The 20,896-nt window shown below is 51.3% G+C and overlaps 1 protein-coding gene across 2 annotated transcripts in view; it reads left to right on the top strand.

Annotated features, from left to right (window-relative positions):
- The first annotated feature begins 8,254 nt into the window (after positions 1-8,254).
- Npas2 (neuronal PAS domain protein 2) overlaps positions 8,255-20,896 on the top strand; it is a 166,199-nt gene continuing 153,557 nt past the window's right edge. Inside the window, exon 1 of one of the 2 annotated variants that reach the window (XM_055607332.1) lies at positions 8,255-8,516. The gene's annotated coding sequence lies outside the window, so the exon portion shown is untranslated. Of the gene's footprint in view, positions 8,517-12,592; positions 12,654-20,896 lie in introns of those variants that run through there. The other variant, XM_055607335.1, reaches the window with a different exon arrangement.

The raw sequence follows: 20,896 nt of genomic DNA on the forward strand, positions 1-20,896 counted from the left end.
TGGCTGGAGGGTTCAACTCAGCTGTTCTGGTTCAAACGCCTCTCCTAGCTGACTGATTCAAACTGTCTTCTCTCAGCTTCTCACTGAACTGTTCTGCTTAGCCTAAAACTAACTGTAGTAATCTGTTGTAATCTTCTGGCTTATTCTATCTTCACCTGTGTCAAGCCTGTTCTCTCATTCAACCTCTGTCTGTAAAACTCTCTTGGTAAGACCTGCCTCTGAGTTTTACACATGGAACTGCTGCAAACCCAGCTCCACTGTACTGCTTCTCAACTCCCTCACTCAACCGAACTGCCTGGACAACACTGGCTAGCACTTAGGTCTCCATGCCTCTGTTTGCTGAGTGCTGGGCTTAAAGGCATGTATCACCATTGGACCTAAGCTTTTCTTTACCTGAAACTTTATACCAGGCTGGCCTTGAGCTCAGAGAACTGCTTGCCCCTACCTCCTGGATTAAAGGCATGTCTCTATTCCAAGGCTATATCCAAAGCCTTGAAGGTCTTTGGATGCAACATCTTGCCAGAGCAGACATGTTCTGAATTAAAACTCCTCTATAGTGACACCGAGCTACATCCCTGTCTTTGTATGAGGTCCCTCTCTGCCAGTTTTTTTCTCATCCTAAGGCCATAGAAAAACTACAGCCTGAAGATGCCAAGCCTTGTGTCCAGTGATGTATGCTTGGCCTAATGACAGGATGGAGTGCTAGAGAAATAAGAGATGGGATAATGTGCTAGAACAATTCATTTCCATGGGTAGGGGTGTGAGTGACAGCAATAAAGACATGGGTACCACATATGAAGAGTAGGGGGAAACCAACAGAATGGGGAGCTTGGGAGAGAAGACTGGACAAGGTGGCAGGTTAAAATTCTCATCAATCTCCTGACTATGTGTCCCTAAGCCAGGGTTCTCAGAGTGTAAGGAACTGAACCTCTCTGAACCTCCACTCTAATACCTATCCTGTAGAAACATTTTTTAAAGGGAGAAATAGGTGTAGTGGTGTGGCCTGTGATTCCGGCACCCAGAAAGCAGAGATAGGAGGATCTTCGGGTTGAGGCCAGCCTGGTATACATAGTGAGCTCCAGGCCAGCCAGGGTACATGGTGAGACTCTGTCTAAACCAAAACCAAAACTGCCTTCAGAAAGCAGTTGTAAAAATTAATTAGACAAAGGTATGTGGCTCTGTGAACCTATGGCCTTACACAAGAAATCCAGTCAGCTCAAAGCCTAAGAGCAGAATAGCCGACTACATAAAGTGATGAATCTCAGCCTTCGCATGCATTGGGAGGCTGATTGACACACTGTGTCCAGGCCCTGGGGTGGGGTGGGGTGGGGGCCGTCAGGGACCTTCAGGGACCTCCAGGCTTGTAAATTTATATTTCTAACAAATTTCCAGTCAGTGCTTTGGATAGTTCAAGGCAGAACTATACTTCTGGTCAAGACACCGAGTGCTGCCTGCTGACATCATGTTTCTAAGGGCTAAGTGTTTAAATAAAGTCCCAGCAAACAGTCCCAACCCCGGGATGCTGCACCCAGGTAAAAAGGAAAGTGGAGACTTGTTGCTTGAAGCATCTGTGAAGCCACCATGGATCCCGACAGGAAGAAATCGAAGGCGCTGTGCATAGTGCAAAACAGCCAGCGACGTCACAGGCTCAAGTTCACTGTCAACACAGGTGCTCCACTGGAGCCATGGAGAAAAGCTTCAACAAAATCTTCAACAAAACATGCTAAACAAATAATGCATGCCCACACAGGACAGCAAAGCATGCTGACCAAATAATGCATGCCCACACAGGAAATACATTGTCTGCTGCCTGCTGGGGGGAGGGGCAGCTATAAATAGCTCCTTGGAGAACATTTTTCTATAATTAGCCTTCCACTTCAAGTGAACTATGTGTAATGAATTTCCTATCCCTAGGTGTTCTTCCTGAACCAAGTGCACGGGGGGTTCTGCAGTAACTTAACTGTTCACACAGCGTTGCGCCGAAGTCAGTGGATCTGAAAATGAGGCAGGCTTGCAAACCCTACTAGAATACACTCACTTACTCCTCTTCCAAGCACCTGTGTGGAAAACCATCAGCATCACCTTACGCTTGAGGTAAATGGAACATGGGGCAGGAACAGCTAAGACAGTGACAGCTTGAGAGACAGCACAGCTGTTCCTGAAGGGTGTTCCAGGTGTGGTAGAGAAGCCCCGTGTTAGTGTGTGACAGTTTGCCTGGCCTCCACCAATGCCGGCCAAGAGCAGAACCCTCCCGGAGCTGGGGTGATTTCTCCTCCATCGGTTGTGCTTGATTGAGTTTGGAGTCTTCCGCAATCCTCCCAGCTAATTACGGGCACTAACACCACCTCCCATCCTTCTGGCTCCCTCTCAGCACACCCACACTCTCGCCACCTGCCTCTCAGGGACCCTGGGCACCCTGGGCACAAACACTTTCTTTCCTTCTTCTTCTCACACTCACCGAATGCCCTGCCCACATTCCACAGGTCCACGACAATGGCAGCTAGTTTACACTGTGGGTGGGAGGGATTAAAGGCCCACTGGGGCACTCAGTTTCTGTCTTGCCAGTGAGAAAGTATGCATCCCTGGCCAGTACGTTAGCCAGCAGCATGATCCGAGTATCTTCCTTGGACTGGCCTATTTTGGTCCCTTATTTTGGAAGAAAGAGAAGAGAGCCTGAGCTGCACTCAGGGACCCTACAGAGAGGAGCTTGTATCCGTTCCCAGCCCAAGACCTGGGTTGGCTTGAAGACTTCTTGTATTTGCAAACCTACCCTCTCTTCCAGGCTATTGCCAAACCAAACAGTGCCCTGCTGAGCTGCCAGCATTCCCGTATTTATTTCAAACATGCCATGGACTTTCTTTCAAAAAACTATCAGCTGGATCAGGTGGTTGCTCTTTCAGAAACCCCAGTCCTCTGTCCTATAGCCCTGCTTCAGGCGCTTGGAATGTAGCTGCTTTAGAAGCGGAATATAGAAGACAGAAGTCAGGCACACAGACAGCTGGATCTCTGTGAATTCAAGGTGAGCCTGGTCTATCCAGCAAGGCTCAGGCCAGCCAGGAGGGCTACAGAGTGAGGCCCTGTGTCAAACCAAAACCAAACCCAAGACATATTGGTTTGGCTCTGGCTGGATGGCTCAGTAGTTAAAAGTGCTTGTTAATCCAGGAGACTAGCGTTCAGGTCCCAGTTCCACATAAGGCCACTCACAAATGCCTGTAATGCCAGCTGGCGCCCTCTTCTGGCTGCCACAGGCACCTGCACACATATGGCCTGTACACGCAAAGACACACTGCACATGCGCACACACACAACTAGACATTTTAAGACAAGCCTAAAGGAAATGAATGTGATGAAGACATCCATGCCCAATGCAAATGGCGCAGAAGGCGGAAGAGAAGTCTGTGGTCACGTGGCGGCGCTCCATGCCCCTGAGTCAACCAGCGAGCCTTCACGCCAGAGGGAGACGAATGTCTCCACGCATCAGCTGGCAGGTGGGCTGGGTGGGAGAAGCTTAGATACACATTGCCGTCAAGCTGAAGCTTTTCTCTCGCACTGTCTTCTGCCAAGCAGCTGTGAGCACCTTGAACCCCCGTGAGTCAGAAACCTCCGGCTGCTGGAAACCATAAATTTCTTTCTTTCTTTCTTTTCTTTTCTTTTTTTTTTTTTTTTTTTTTTTTTTTTACAGGGCCTCCAGAAGATGAAGTGAAGTCACAGGGATACCTGGCACATGGTATTAGATAAATGTCACGTTTTATTACTGCAAACATTATTTACTGCGATTTCATTTAAAACACTTTCTTGTCCGGACAATAGAATATTATTGCTGCTAAAAAGAAATTGGCTGTTGAGCTGTGAAAAGAGATGGATGGAAATTACTTAAATGCAGATGGCTAGGTACAGTGAGCCAGCCTGAAAAGAAGACTTGCACCCTGTATTGTAGCAACTGCATGGGATTCTGGGAAAGGCAGATCCATGGAAGCATTTAAAAACTCTAGTGCATGGGGGAGGGGGTTAAGCCAGTGGGACTATCCCATTTGATGCTATGACACAAGGCATTATACATTTAATGCTATGACACAAGGCATCATACATTTGGTACTGTGATACAAGGCATCATACATCTGACCAGATCAACAAGGAACACTAGTGCAAACTGTGACTGCAAAAGCTTACAGCACCTCACATGGGTTCACCAAGTACTAGAAATGTGAGGAGCCAACACAGGGAGGGCGAAGCAGGTCAGAGCTGCCGCTGCCTTGCAGAAGACCGCAGTGTGGCCCAGCACCCACCGCAGGTGGCTCACAAGTGCCTGGAAGCCCAGCTTCGGGGGTTCCTATGCCCTCTCTGGCCTCTGAGAGCATTTGCAATCGCATGTACACACTGACACGGACAGACACCTTCACACATAATTTAAAAATAACAAAAGTAAGATTCTCTTGTCGCAGTAGGTGAATGAGGGCCTAGCGGGAAGCGTTGACACTGGGTCTGCAGTAGGGGATACGCCAACTCTCCTAACTTTCTGAGGATGAACAACTGCACTTACAGGTCTGCAACTTGGAAGACTTCTAGCAAAGAAAGCGAAACCTAGGCCCGGACGCTATTACCGGAGAAAACAAGCAGAAAGCCCTCCTCAGAGGGCTCATGTTTAAGGAAGGGCTACTCTCAAGCACCCGTCTTTCTCGGAGCATCAACAGCCCCTTTTCAGATCGGTGTGTGCACAAGGGCGAATCCAGACCAGCAACCCCCACCCCGCACCATTTTCTCCCGTGTGTTAGCTGTCACCCTCCCCAGGTCCTGCCCAGCCGTTCCCTTCACTCCTCAGCTCACCTAACGGGCAGGAGCAGCCACTGAAGTCCAAGCGTCCCAGGCTCCGAGGCCCTGGGGGACAGCTAGCTGCAGCCTGCTGTCCCTCCTCTACGAAGTGGCTGTAGGACCAGGGTATCTCGCTCTCACCTTGGTAACTCAACACGGGGTGGGTGTTTCCATCATTTCCTTCATCGCTGCTCATGAATGCCAGCCTCTCCATCCATCCCCACTGCGGGGTTCTGGGGCCTCTTCCTGCTCCCTCCCAGACAGCTCTCTTCTTGCAATGTTCCCCTCAGACTCTTTTCTGGCAAAATGTTATTCTATGTAACAAGGCATAGTGTGATAGTTGGCTTTTCTTTGGGGTGGGGAAAAACCCTGATATTCTGAGGTAACACCCCACCAACAGGCTTCTAGCTGCTCAAAACCCTGATATTCTGAGGTAACACCTCACCAACAGGCTTCTAGCTGCTCATTACGGAGGCCCTCCCACCTGTGACCACCTCGAACTGTGTTACTCTTCAGGGGGGACTCCGTGCTCGCGTTGTCTGTTCTAAGTCCATGCTTCGTTACTAAATGCATGTCCATCATGGGTCCCAAGCCCTAGGCCAGTGCTGTACCTACTGTGGAAGCCCACACCGTCTTTCCTGGATGCAACTCTAAAAGCACACACTAATAGCCACCCAGGACCTATGCTGAAAAACTAATTACATCAGTATTTCTAATCCGGACATGCTACAGATTTGACATCCGTGACGGAGAAGATCCAATAGAAACTGAACGTTTCCTCATATTTTGAAGGATTGATGACTAATGAAAAAACTTTCATCCTCCAGTTCATATATTTTGACTCATTGGAAAATATGCAGGGTTCCTGCGGGAACCACTGAAAGACTCTGTCAATAAAGGCAGGATCCTGGAAAGGATCAGCCACCCCGTGAGCACGTCCTTCCCCAGCGATGCAGCTTTCCACCGTTACATTCGATTCATATCACGCATTTTAGATGGTGTGTGGGCTATGGCGACCCAGCATAACTTTGTCATCTGTGCGGAGTCCTAGCACTTGGCCCGCACGTCCAAGAAGCTCACCCCAGTGCCCCCTTCAAGCCCCTGTCACTCCCACGATGTAGCTCACAGTTAGCTCTGGCTCCGACTGAAACCTCCTGTGTACACAAACCCTCTCAGTGTTCCCCTGGCCCTTCCTGGTGAGCATGGCCTGCCTCCTGGCTAGCTTTCCACAGAGGGCACCGGAAGGAAGCTCTGTGCTGTCAAAAGCACAGAGGGAGAGGAGGCTGTCCTCTGCTTTCGGAGGGAACGCCCTCTCCACTCTGCATCCCACCCTACCTGAGTGGGAAGAAGCATTCCCGAGATGCAGCGAGGCTTGGGAAGCCTAGAGCAACCACAGCCACGCCGTCCCCTAAAGAACAGGAAGAGGCCAGAAGAGAGCTTGCACCCCCCCCCCAAAAAAAAAAGCAGGACAGAGCGAAAACACTGCAGACTTGAGTTACTAGGCCATGTCAACTTTCTTGCAAGATCTTCCAGAGTTTTCAAGTTGCCAGAGGGAGTTGGAATCTCTTAAAAAAAAAAAAAAAAAAGGGAAGGGAGGTGGCTCTAAATTCTTCATTAAATCCGGTTAGAAGCACACAATTTCATCTTTACTAGATATTAGTCATAGCTGCGCCTTTACGGGCACAGTAAAAAAAAAAAAAAAAAAAAAAAATCTACTTGCCTAAAGGACGGGGAGAAAAGTAAAATAAAATGCTCCTCTCCTCCAGTTGGAAAGGGGAACTTCAAACTAACATTGGTCCGCCTTCTCTTTCCTCAGAAGTCCAGTCAGACGCAAGCCTGAGGATGTCAGCCGCGGGCGGAGGATGCCCGGAGCCCCGTGCCGACGCTTATTTTTCAGAAGGAAAATTAAACAAAAATACAGACGGGAAATGAAGAGAAGGGCCTGCTTCACTGAGTCAGGGACCTCGTGAGGGTTTTGATCTAATTGACCCTGTGGGGTTGCATGCCCAAATACTGCGCCTCTGGGGCTGGTCCGGTTTGCTCTGGAGAGAAAAAAAAATCCAGGCCCTGGAGCCCCATGATCCAGGACTGAAGCTCAGGAGACCCCTCCTGGACACACACACACACACACACACACACACACACACACACACACACACACACACACACACACACACAGAGTCAGGACCACTTGCTAGAACCTGAGATGTGGAGGGCCGCCGGGGCAGGGCGCTGCTCCAGGAAGCCAGCACCCGCGGCCAGGGAGCAGGCGACCTTCGTGCGCCTGGCGCGGGGAAGGTGACTGCCCTCTTGGGGCCGGCCTAGCCTGGTGCCAGCCCGTAGCGATCCACGCCGCGGACGGAGGGGGGCTGTGGGCGCGGGTGAAACTCGCCACCATCGCCCCCTCGCGCTCGGAACCGCTCGGCGTGCCCAGCGGCAGCCGCTGGCTCCCGGGCCGCGTGTGCCCCTCTGCCTCGGCTAGGGGCTCGGGGAGAGCCTGCCCGTGGCCCAGAGCGCGCCGCGCTCGGCGGCGTCTCTCTTTCTTGGATTCTCGCCTGTCTCCTCCCACAGGAGGAAAAAAAAAAGGTCACGTATGTTTGGAAAAATATGTAGGTCAGTGGAACATTTCCTGCGCTGGTGCAAACGGAGACGGGGCCGTGGGGGCGGGGAGGCCCGGCGGCCTGCAGGGCGCCTCCTGGCCGCAGCCCCCGGCCCGCGGGCCCGGGCGAGCCAGGGCGCAAGTAGCGGGCCCCTGCCAAGCCTTGACCCATTTTCCGGACGGGCCGCGCTCGCCTCGGAGGAGGCGCCGGGCACTCCTCCCTAGCAACCGCTGCTGTCCTCCGCGAACAGCGTCCTCCGTGTGCCCCCCGACCCCCTTCTCACCTGCTGTCCCCTCGCCCACCCGCGTCCGCAGTGACCCGAGTCACGGGAGGGCAGGGGGAGAGGCGGTCCAGCAGACCCCGCCGCGTCCCGGGACAGCCGCGCGGCAGCGGGCGCCGCGATGGTTCCCCGTGCCCGGGGCGCAGGAATCTCCGCTCCCCCTCCAGCGACAACTTCAGCGGGACCCCGGCCGGCAGCCCCGCCGCGTGGAGCTCGCCTGCCCCCTCCCCGGTTCCACGCCAAGCACGACCCCCGCCCCCCCCCCACGCTCAGTCGCGACCCAGGCTGGCCGGACCCCCACCTCCATCTCCCCCGGGCTCGGAGGGGACGCGCGGGTGTGTGCGCCGCCGAGGGGGACCCCGGGGGTCGCAGGGTCCGCGTCCCTGCGGCGAGCGCCCGCGCTGGGGTCGGGCCAGGGTGGGGGGAGCCGGCGGCCCCGGGAGCGGGGAGGCTCGGGAGGAAGAGGAGGAGGAGGAGAAGGAGGAGGAGGAGGAGGAGGAAGAGCAGCGGGAGGAGGAGGAGAGGGAGGAGGGGAGGAGGCGGCGGCGGGGCGGGGAGGCGGCGGCCGCGGTCCCCGGCTCTGCGCGCCCAGGAGTTGGCGGCGCGAGCGGCGGGCTCTCCCCACAGGACCCGAGGGACCCACGCAGTGGCCCCCCGCGGAGCCCCGCGCCCCCGGCGGCCGCGGCGACAGCAGCGCCTCCCGCCGCCGCGCGGGAGAAGCTCCGCGAGCCCGCCGTGCCGCCCCCGGCTCCCAGCGGCGGCGGGAGGCGCGTCGCCCCGGCCCAGTCGGTGCCCGGCCTGGCGGGGCCGCCCCGGCCGGCTCGGAGGTAAGAGGAGGCCACCGCGCCCGGGGACGCGCCATCTCGGGTGGGGGTCCGTGCGCAAGGCTCGCGGCTCCGGTCACCTGCTCGCCGGCGCTGGGGACGCGCGGGGCAGGCGGGGAGGGACGCTCGGGCGCGACACCGCGCGGGGCTGCGCGGCGCGGGCACCGCGGGTGGGGGCGCAGGGAGGGGAGCCCTGCGCGCTCCGGGTCCCGCCGCCCCGGGCATCCAGTCCTGCGGACCGCTGCGGCCCCCGGAGCGGCTCGCCAGGGGAGAGGGCTAGGCACCCCGGACCTCGGGATTTGGGGGTCCTCGGAGGGCACCAGAGGGCACTGTGTGCCCGGGCAGAAGCTCTGAAGATTGCCCGCTGCCCTTCTAGAGTCCCCACCGCGTGCAGCCAGAGCGTAGGAGCCCGGGACGCCTGGAGAGCGTGGCTATGGGGCCGGGGCCCTGGTGTCACTGCGTCCCCGGGTCCAGATCGCCTTAGGGCCGGCTTGAAAGCCGGGTCTTTGTGCTCAGCGCCAGACTCCCGGGACTCCGGGGTGGGATGCCGGAGACTGTGCCCCCTCCGCAAGTAGAGGAGGGGTGCACCCGCAGACTTTACTAAAAAGCCGCTCGGGGTGGGGACCAGGGGACAGGGGCAGGTACCGCGGGTCTCAGTTCAAAGCCAGCCTCTCCCCTCTGCCAGCCTCTCCTTAACTGCTTAAGGTAAGAAAGTTTGTTTTCGGCTCTGTGTTTCATAAATAATTAGTAACCGGTTTTGTCGACGAAGCAAGATGGAAACCTTAAGTAAACACGCGGAGCATTCCCACTAACTCTGAAAGCTCCCAAGGTTAAATCCGGGAGTCTTTAGCTCCTGAAGTTCCAAGCTGTAGCGCTTCAACAGGTGTTGCAAGGGTCCTCGAGGGCCCAGCCTGGTGTGTGTCTTCCCGACAGACAGATCGCGGAGGGGTCCGCCCCGAGTTCGTGGTTAGCCGCTTCCTTACAGGTGAATATTGAGTAGTTATTAACAGAGTCGCTGGAGACAGCTAGTCTGTCTCGATCGCTAGAACTCAATTATCCTTAATAGGGTTTTCTTTAATAGGAGGGATTTCCCATTTGGACTTTGCAGGTAGTTAGTCCTGAAGCAGTTCCTGGCAGGACTCGGCTCTGTCAACACCTGTGTGTCTCCCACAGTGATGTCCCCATCTAGCGAACTGGCCCAGCTAATTACTGCTTGCGTGGAAAACAGAGCTAGTAGCCCTGGAAGGCACCCTTCAGACTCAAGAGCAAATACTGGCTTGATCCTCCTTCCTGCTACTAAAATTTCCCTGAAGGGAAACGTTGCCACAAATATCGTCAATTAAAAAAAAAAAACTCTAAATAAATATCATCATGTTTTAAAAAGAGATATTGCGATCTGGACCACTGTTTTACAAAGCGACGATTTTCGTTACAGGCAAATATAAAGCAGTGGAAGTATTGGCATTTCCCAGCAGTCTACTTACAGATTTAGTTAAAAATAAAGTGTGGAGCATGAACGCGTTCAGTAATTATCCTCTGTCTCAGAGAGACTCGGAGTGTGGCTTAGAAGAATTGTAAATGTGCTTTTTGCCATTTTCCCTCAGAAATCCATACCTCTATTTATTCACTGATCGTCCGTCCCACTGTGCAGCTGGAGACATGGTTTTCTTCTTGCTGCTTCCCAGAGTGACTTCTCGGGGAGCAGGACAGGATCTGCTCTAGAGAAAGTACATTATTAATAACATGTCACACACACCCCCCCCCCCCGGGAGTTAAGCATTCACAAAGAATGGTGTGAGGCACTCACAATCAGGGTGCTGGGAAGAAAGCCCCTGCTGTGAAGGAGGCTCAGCGGTTACTCAGGAAGTGACCTTTATATGGAAAACAGTTGTAAGTGTAAGTTGCTGAAAGCTCGCTTAGCTGTTTGTAACAGCATCGGTCCCTGCTTGGTATTTCTAGAGGCTTCAAAATGAAACTGTAGAAACAATGAAAACAGAAAAAAAGATTGATGGATGTGTCGTCAGTTTAAATCATCTTTTTGGATCATCTTTCTTAGGTTTTGGCAACCTATAAAAGCAGCTACTTCTCAAGCATGGTAGTCAATGGCACTGAATCTCTTCAGGTTAAACTGAGACATAGGTTTCTCTGTCTTTATACGATTTTTTTTTTGTCCCAGAATTCCGCCTATAAATAAATCTTCAGAAGCCAAAGGGCTAAATCTTTGTGAATTTTTAAACAAGAACACGTGTGCTTTTCCTGATGGGAATGGCCACCTGTGGGCTTCCATTGGCCATTCCGTGCTGCTAGCCTGCACACTGCAGCCTCTTCTTCAGCAGAGGTCAAACTGCGAGGGGTTGAAAATAGCCTAGTGAGTCAGTATTCTTGGCTGCTTTATGCTAACAGCTTAATTGGCTTCATCATAGCAAGCATCTAATCGAGTTTCACATTTAAGTAGTGAAAATGGTATTTGAAGCCTTATTGGCTTACAGGAATGTTTGATTAGCATTTTTCCCCATCCTCATTCTATTTGTAGCAAAGACAGGAGATTGGGGACTGTCACATTCATAGCTCCTCTTCTCATCTCTATGAGGCCTGTTCACAGTAGATGCTCAATAAATAGGTGTGGGAAATAAGCCAAATTGTCGGTAATCGCTCTCCAAAGGTTAGAGATTTCTGAATGCTAATGGAGTGCTTAACTATGAGTAATGCTGTGTTAAGTCAGATGGTGATTAATAATACCTAAGCCCACGGGGAAATGTGTATTGAACACAAGCAGGTGAAGGAGAAATTTTCCACACTGTCTTTAGCTAGAGCCTCGTTGTGTCTCACTTGAACTTCTTAGTTTAGGGGCAACGGGCTATGTTAGGCAGTGGTTTCTTAGATGAATTTCCCCTAGAGGCCACTTGCATGTCTGCAGGTCAGGACGTCTGTTTCCACTTGATGATTCAGAACAGGAACGAGAGTTTCTCTTTTATTCTGGTGCGAAATAAACAGCGTGTATGAAGAGATGGAAGGAGTGGGGTGTCAGAAGACAGTGAGTCACTGGGGTGGGGTGCGGGGTTGTTAGATGTGAGTTCTGGTTCCGAAGCTCCAGAACAGCCGGCAGCTCGCCGGGCTCGGCGCAAGCAGCCTCTGAGATGCACTTATCCTGTGCACAGTTGGTCAGCGCGTGCTTACAGAGTGTGTGCTAGCTAATGGGACAGACGCTAAAGCACACAGAAGGTGCCTACATCCAGCAGCTGAGAGGTGAGGAAGAGAGAACCCGGATTCTTTTTCACTAGAGTGAGGTCCTGGTGCGCCTCTCTGCAGGGTGCTGGACCAGAAGAAGCCTTAAGGGGGGGTTCCTGGGAGGGCTTCCTCATAGCTGACCTTGTGCTGTTGTGTGAAAGGAGGAGCATGTTGTGACTTGACAGGAAATAAGACATGGAATCTGGGGTAGCCTCCTTCTCACCCAAGGGCAACTTTTTAAGCTTTTATAAGCCCAAATATTCTCGTCAGAAAATAGTGGAAATGATCATTGTCGTGGAGGTCTCTGGGATTACCAGTGAAGGGTGTGGGTAAGGCCTGGCAAACGAGATTGCTTTGATTGTCATTTCTGCTCCTGCGAGTTATCGTTCACCCACATTCCTGTAAGGACCCCAATATTACTCCTTGGTTCGCCACTCTGGGTTTGGGTGATGTCAGTATGAGCCCACGTCCAGGGAGAGCAGGTGTGTCTGTCAGGCTTCCCGAGAAAAGCCCGGATTTACGCACAATAGTGAGTATGTATTAAAAGATGGAGAGCATTTAAAATTTTATTTTTCCATTTATTAAAACATATAATGTCCATCTTGGAAAAGACAGAAAATAATGAGGTAAACGAGAATACACATTTTTTCCAGGATATTTTTTTCATTCCAGTCTCTTTTCTAGAGCTTAAAGTGTTTACCATAGACCTGCGGCTCACAGGTCTAGGATCCTTTCTGTCATTGCTGTGACCAACAATGAGAGACAAATGCGAAGTCATTGTGCCTCAGTTTGAGGTAATACTGTGCGCCTAGATCCCTTCACAGTGGTTGGCTCCACGTGAGCAATGCGATTGGCCCCTGCGCTTGCCAACAACGTGAGCTCAGAGGCTTCTGGGAAATTTTCCTGGGAGAGGTAAGGATTCTCCCACGTGATCTTGTGTGAGTGGACGGGAGTGTCAGTGGGCTGAGCACCAGGAGCCGCTGGGTGGGTGGGGCTGGAAGGTAAAAGATGGGGTCTCGGAGGAGGAGTTTCCGCCAGAAGGTCCGCTATGCGCAGCAGGCCGCTGAGGTTTCCTCTGCCTTGTAGCTGAGTGCTGGACTCTCCCACCCGTGTCAAGGGAGAACTCCTCTTGACCATGGGGCCTTGGTACATTTACACACGTGGGCACATATTTTAGAACATTATTGCACTTTTTAAAAAGCAACTGTGTGGCCCACAGAGCTTCACTTTGTAAGACGTCTTCACTTACACCCACCTTGAGGACCACAGAACATCAGTTAATGTGGCCCAAAACATGCTTTCCTCAGCCTGTCTTCACTGATCAACATTGACTGTGTTCCTCCCATTTCACGTTTTCATTTACCTTCTTACTCTGTATCATTTCACCTATATTTCATGTTTTGTGGCTCATGAATTCTTAGGAAAGGCTTCCTAAGTAAGAGGTGCATCTGTTTGGAACCTTTGGTAGCTACTGTCCAGTTGATGACAGTGGCACCATGCTGGCCCTCCATCAAGGCATCTTCACTACGCGGTATTACACGACCTCCACACCTCCTCTGTGCACGGAACTTAGTTCCACCTGTGACTGGTTGAATGCACTAAGGCAAACTGGCGGGTGGGCATGTGGAGGGGATGCTTGGCAAGTGTTTCCCTCATAAGGCACAAACGGAAGGCTTAGACACCCAGGCCCGCTGTGAAAAGTAAGTAGATGTGATTACCCTTTTGGTAATACTGGGAGGTTCCTAGAAAACGATTCCAGGAGATCTCTAGTGATCTGTTTCCAAGAAAACCCCAAGAAGAAAGACTCTCAGTTCCTGGTATCAGTCATCATGTAGCTCTGGCTGGCCTGGACCTCACAGGGCGCCACCAGCATCTGCCTCCAGAGTGCTGGGATCAACGGCGTGGGCCAGCAGGCCCAGCACTGCCCATGCACTTCTGAAAGCTTCATTGCTTAGGTGACCCACAGCTTATCATCCGCGCACTCCGGGCTGCGTTTTCTGAAGGTTCAGTTTGCAGATAGTTCGTGCCTTTGTGACACACAGCTAAAATGAGGGTTGCTGGTTTCTGACTTTTTTTTTCCACTTCTGACAGAGAAGACAGGAAAGAAAATTGAATAGATGAAACTCATAAGAAATGCTATCGCCCCTCAGGAAAAGGTGTCAGCAGAATGGTACTATCGCTCTCGGGAGCAGTGGCCTCTGTACACTGTCTCCCTGATAGGGAAGGGAAAGGGGAGAGACGGATAGAGAAACTCTCCAAGACGAAACTGGCCGTACACATGGAGACACCTTTCTAATGAAAACTCTCAGTGGGCTGTCAGTCCTGGTGTACCGTCAGGCACCTGACATAGCCATTTGGCCTTCATGGTGTGGATCCCAGAAATGCTGATACGAATAAAATAGTCTCCGAAGCATCTGCAGTCACGAGACAGACGTCAGAGGAAGCTTGGAGATGACCAAGAAGTACTGGCATCTCATTTTTCATCAGTTCATTTCCCATCAGTTTTATTAATATCTACATTATTGGCTTGTGAGCGTGAAAGTTTTTTCCTTCGTTGGTTCTGGCCGGCTGATTTCATTTAAACCCAACATCTTGCTGTTTTCCCCTTTGTGGGGCTGACTGGCTTCTGCACATCTTCCACGTCAATTCATTTAGAATTCAGTGCCACACAGAAACCTTCATCCAGTCTTGCCTCTTGTCAGTTTTCTGACACCACGACAAAATACCTGAGCCAAACTAGTTAAGAGGAGGAGAGCTTTACATCGAGTTCATGTTTCAGAGGTGTCCCTGGTCGCCTGGCCCCATTGCTTTCACCTTCATAACAAGGCAGGTAGTGAGAGAAGGGCTCTGTTCTTCAGGTCAGAGAAGGCGTGGACCAGACACCCTCAGCAAGCAGACTAATTCCCTTCCCCCAGGCCCACCTCTTAGAAGTTTCACCACTTCTCCACATAGGTGGGGACCAAGCTTTTGGTGTATGGGCATCTGGGGCACTTGGTGATCCAGGCTACCTTCAGCTTTGGAATTTGATGGTGTCTGTTTCCCATTGTTTTGCAAAGTTGAGGTACATTTGGGAGTGAGTGTCATCCTCGCCCATGCTCATTTCAGGTCAACAGTTCGGATCCAACTCCCAACTGCATCTGAAGCTTGGAGCTGGAGAGGTGTGTCTGAGGAGTTAGGCTGGAGTGAAGACGTGGGGATACTCCTGCCACAGCCGCACTTCTGCGTTCTCTCTCTCTATTTGCTTTTCACTTGCTGCAATAAGACATGACCAGGGAAACTTATGAAAGAAAGTGTTTAATTTGGGCTCATTGTTTCAGAGGGCTAGAGTCCCTGCTGGCAGAGCAAAAGTGGGACAGCTGGGGTAGCTGAGAGCTCACACCTTGATTCACAAGCAAGAGGCAGAGAGAGGACACAAGTCCAATCTCTGTAGCCAGGATATGCAGCAGTCCAAGAAACGCAGCAGCAGGACAGAGCAGCAGCAGCAGCAGGACAGAGCAGCAGCAGGAGGACAGAGCAGCAGCAGGGAGAGCAGTCATCTCCTTCTTTTGAGCGGCCCCTGTCCCTCTCTGGCATTTCTACCCTCTCAGAGTCCTTAGCTGTCTGCAGCTGGCCAAGATCACGCCCCTCTCCAAGCCAGTGCGGGGCAATCATAGTTAACAGCTGTAGCCCCAAATCTCACACTTGAGATTAAAACAAAAATGTATTTACATAACATAACTGAGTTGTTTTTTTTTTTTAAAGAAACCAAAGCTTCCACTACACCCACCCCTAGTGACACACTTCTTCCAACAAAGTGACACCCCCTAATTCTTCTCGAGCACTTCTACCAATGGGGGCCCAAGCGTTGGAACACATTGAGCCTATGGAGGCCATTCTCATTCAAACCACCTCAGCCTGCCACTCATCAGCCCTGCAAAAGAGGCTAGTTTCCCTGGAGACCAAGATCTAATGAGCATAAGAGGAACACTGTGCACCCCAAGATTTGGGGTGTGTTTGTGGTGGAGCAGGCTGGAGCTGGAGCTCAGCTCGTGTGAGGACTGACTGCAGGTGCATGTCAGGGACGCTGCTGCCTCTGTGCCCTCTCTGCCTTCTCCTTCACATGACAGCCAGAGGGAGAAAGTGCAACGAGCATGGCCACCGTGTGCCGTTCTCTGATCCGTCAAGCCTGAGAGAGCTTGCCATGCCATGCCGACGTGAGCTTTGCTTTGCTGACAGTCTCGGGAGGGCTGGCTCAGGGCATACCAAACTTTGTTCGGGACACTTCTGAGCTGCTTCTGGATCCGGATCTTCCACCCTTGCCAATTCTCAACCTTTCATGTAGACAATGATGACATGGCCTTGAGCCACCTGGTCTGGTCACAGAGGCTCATTGCTGTGCTTTCTCTCCTGAAACGCACAGTTCTTTCCTGTGCACCAGGCTAAGTAACAGCATGAAACAGTTGCTCTCAGTCTCCCCTTTGAGGTTGTGGTAGGGTGTGGGGAATGTTTAGAGACTAGAATTTAGAGTTGCCGGTGACCATGCTGTAAATGGCTTCTTCTCCATCAATTATTTCTGGATTTTCCTTCTTCTCACACCCTCACGGCTCATCACCCATCATTTCACTTCTGTTCGCTTCTCTGTGTGCTCACTCTCTGCTCCCAGATTTACAAGTCCTGCTCCTGCCTCTTAGTTGCACCCTGGATATGTCCCTACAGAGCTTGAGTGCCACTCTTGGTCACAGGACGCGGCTGCTGGCTAGGACCAGGGATCTCTTCCACACATGCCCATTGGACCTCTGCAGCCCAGCTGGAGCTCTTGGTGGGTCTGAGAGTGTCCTGAGCCTTCAGCACATGGAGAGCAAGAACATAGGCTTTCTACAGTGTTCTTTACCATGGTTGTTCGAGACAGTCTCCCTTCAGGTAGCGTAGGCTGGCCTAACACTCACTGGGTGTGTAACCCAGGCTGGTCTTGAATGGAAAGTGACAAGTGTGTGTCACCGTGCCTGGCAAACATAGCATTCAGTGTTGGAGGTAAGGGCAGAGCTGACCGACTCCTGCCGGACCCCAGATGTGTCCCCTCGGGGGAAATGACAAAAAAGCGTCACGTTGATTCTTCTATGAGCAAACAGCACCTTGTCCACCTTCCCACTTGGGGCCAGGGCAGTAGTCCTCCTTAACCACTGAGCTTTACAGTCTGCCCCAAGCTCTCACCCAGCAGGTTTGCGGGTTATCCTGGCCTCAGCATGATTGGGTTTTATGCCATTCAGTACTGTAAAAGCCCAAGGCAGTTTTTATGTTCTACGAAAATGATGGTGTCTGGGCAGCAAGGTGACATATTTTGTTTGGACCACATTTGTTTGGGTGTATGCTGACTGACATCCAGCGATCCCTGGTTCCCTTAGAGCTGGGGATAGGGTGGAGTCCAGGACTCATGTGGATACCGAAGTCTGAGCATGCTCAGGTTCCTTAATTAAAGAGATGTGATGTTTGCAAGTAACTACACACGTCCAGCTCTGTGCTCTAATCATTTCGCATTACTTAACACTCCCCCAAGATCAATGTTATACCATTCTGTTAGGGCGGGCATAGCGGCAAACAAAAAAGCAAGTCTGTGTTCAGCACAGAAAACATGTCCCCAGATATCTTCAGTCTGTGACTGACAGCATCAGTGGGCGTAAGCCTGGGGGACATGAAGAGCTGACGGAATGTGGATGGTGGGCAGCCACGGTTCTGACTCTACAGCAGGGGTCCCAGCCTTCCTAATGCTGCGGCCCTTTAATGCGGTCCTGTGTTGTGGTGACCCCAACCAGAAACTTGCTTCTTCGTAGCTATAAATTTGCTACTGTTACGAATCTTAACATAAATATCTGATATGCCGGGTATCTGTATGTGAGCCTGTAAAAAAGTCATGTGACCCCCCCAAAGGGGGCTGGGACCCACAGGTTGAGAACCGCGGCTCTAGGTGGTTTCCTCTTTTGTGCTCCATTCCTTGGACAGCAGCGTTTCCCTACAAGGAGCATGCTGCTGGCCATCTTCAGACCTGGACGCTGTAGCTGCTTGCTGGTCGAAGCTTAGACAGCAAGGGGTACCGACTGAAGAGGATGCCCTGCTTACATTTTTTAAGAAGAGCTATTCTTGCTGTGTTACTCATTTCTAAGATATGTTTTCACAAGGTTCGATTCTGTTCAGTGTGACCATCAGGGTGAGCTCTGTTTGATCTAGACAGTCTCCTCTGGTCTCTGCCTTCCTGTGTCTTGGGTCACATGACCGTTCAGTGGCAGCCTTCGTCCTTGTTTGGTGCCTCTTTAGGTGGTATCCCTAGGATGTGCTGATTGAAGCTTCCCTCTGTCTTTTCTTTTTATATTTTTAGCACATTTATTTATCCTACCTCCTGTGTATATGCAACACACACGTGCATGTATACATATAGACACACGCGCACACCTCCAGTATTTAAACGTGTGACTAAGGACATGCAGGTAAGCCATCGCTAAAAGGAGACAGGCCTGAGAACATGAGAGGGTCTGTCTCCTCTCCCATCACACCATGGCTGGGATGCAGAGGTCAGCGAACAACTCAAACTAGTTGCTTCTCTCCTCCTACCATGTCGGATTCTGGGATTGGACTCAGGTCTCCAAGCTTGGTGGCAAGCGCCTTTACCCACTGACCCGTCCTGCTGCCCCCAGTGCTGGTGTTTTCTAATAGCCCTGCTGTGTGTGCTTCAGTCAGATGCCCAGAAGAACAGCCTTCTTGTCCTTGGGTGTGTCAGCACCGACCTATGACCTTGATGTAAATCACATTTTTATACTGTCCCATTTGTTATGGCTTAATGGAGATGGCTTGTGGCCCATTACAGAAAGCTTCAATGCTCTGGCCCTGTTGCTTTACCAGACAACCTTGGCAAGACCCATACTCCTAAAAATCCATTTATGTTCCATCCATAGAAGGGAGATAATAACACGTGTAGCTGAAAATCAGGAGTGCAGAATGCTTACTGCAGAGTTTCTGAAAGCAAGAAGTAGTAGTATTGTTTTATTGCTGCTGGGATCCGTTCATCAAACGCTTGTACACACAGCAGGGGACACGCCAGCCTCAAAATGTTTTCCTCTTGGGGCTCTTTGTTTTGTTTTTGTGTTTGTTTTGTTTGTTTTGTTTTTTGCCAGACCATGCACACTGCATACACACACCATTAAAAGCATAGCATAGCTCAGTGTTCTCTTGAAAGATAACACAATGGGGAAAGTGAAAGAGCTGGTGGTAGAAACCAAACACTCAGAATGTCTTGGCAGTTGCCTGAGGTTGCCGTTTGCTTTCAAAGGCTTTTTCCATTTATAAGAACAAAGTACGGTGATAACCTTTTGTGCCCGAGATTGCAATCCAAATCAAATAGCCCTGGCGTGTTCCCATGGGTTCTGAGCTTTATGGGTTGTGTGGGACTGTTTGTGTGTGACAAATGTGACCTGCATTGTTTTGTGTGACCTTTCTTTCTTTTTTCTGAAGAAGGTTAGTTAGTCCGAGGTATTGAGTCTGAGCTCCTCTCACCCTGAGAGGATCTTGCCATTTTTCTCCTGGGCCAGAATCCCCCAAAGAGCAACATTGAGCTGGTTTTCAGTGGTTCTGGCTAAATACAGTGGTCTGAAGTGGAAGAAACCAATCTTGGTCATCGCTTTATAATGCAGCTCATGTTTCGCAAATGGAAACGGGAAGTGAGCACGGCCAAAGGGGCTAGCATTGGGGCTTGTTCGTGGCTCAGGCCTGCCCATTTTTGGTGGCTTTCCTTCCCCCCCTTAGACCAAAGGAGTTTCTTCACCTGGAGAATCAGGGGCTTCTTCAGCTCTGGTTCCATCCAGCCCACAGCAATGAGGCTTCCCCCACCACCACCAACTCACACACCACCCAGAATTCCTGGTGTGTGTGTGTGTGTGTGTGTGTGTGTGTGTGTGTGTGTGCTGTAGTCAGAAAGGCCGACTTTGCCCTGCCTTGCCTTATCTCTCCACGTGCTTGCCACAATCTGTGCTCTGACATGAGAATAATAAGATAAGGAAGTCAGTTCTGTAGACAAGCAAGAACAGGGAGAAATGAGGACAAGGCTGGACTTGGACAGTCCACACTCATTCAGAGATACCCCTCCTATTAGTCGCTGACGTCTAACTTCTCAGATCAATAATTAAACGTGGACCTTGCGCCTGTAATAAACAGTAAATTTTTTAATGGTCCAACCTGACATACCTGGGCGGATGCAGCCTCAACAGAAGAATTGCCTTAGTTGGGTGGGCTGTGGGCATGTCTGTGAGGCCTTTCTATTTTTTCCAATGATACAGGAGGGTCCGGGCCAGTGGGCAGTGCCATTCCTGGGCAGGTGGCACTAGGCCTGGTGAGGAACATAGCTAGCTGACCCTGAGCTTGACCAGCTAGTGGGCAGCATGACTCTGTGGTTTCTACTTCAGTTGGTGCCTTGAGCTGGACTGTGTTGGTTCAGATAGGAGCTGCCCCTACAGACTCACGGGTCTGAATGTTCGGGTCACAGGGAGTGGCTATATGAGGAGGTGTGGCCTTATGGGGGTGGGGGAGAAGGTATCACTGTGGGAACGGGCTTTGAGCTGTCATATATACGCTCAAATTCCACCTGGCGTGGGACACTTTGTCTCTTTCTGCTGTCCGAGGGTAACGATGTAGAACTCTGAGCTCCTTCAGTGATGAACTATTACCTGGAAGTGTAAGCTGAGATAGGCCCTTTCTTCCCTGCGTTGCTTGGTCCTGGTGGGCTTTTTTTGTTTATTTGTTTTGTTGTTGTTGTTGTTTCATATCAACAGGAATAAAACTAGGGATAGTAAGTTTAAAAGCTGCCAGATAACTGAACATCTTTTGGGGGACAGTGCATTTCCCAATACACTCACATGCTCTGTGTGGGTCAGCTCAAGAAACAGCTTAGTGGTCACAGACTTTTTACTTCCTTGTCATGAGAAACATCACCATTCTCTCTTCTGGCTGTTTAGAAGATAATATTTATTTTTTTCAAGGCTGGAGAGATGGCTTAGTGGTTAAGAGCGCCCACACTGAGTGACTCGCAACCAACTCCAGCTCTAGGGGATCCGACACCCTCTTCTGGCCTCCGTGGGCATGTACACGCACACACACACACACACACACACACACACACACACACACACACACAC

The sequence above is a fragment of the Psammomys obesus genome, unplaced genomic scaffold, assembly GCF_907164565.1.
Source record: "Psammomys obesus unplaced genomic scaffold, mPsaObe1.curated_primary_1811, whole genome shotgun sequence".
Taxonomy (NCBI): Eukaryota; Metazoa; Chordata; class Mammalia; order Rodentia; family Muridae; genus Psammomys; species Psammomys obesus.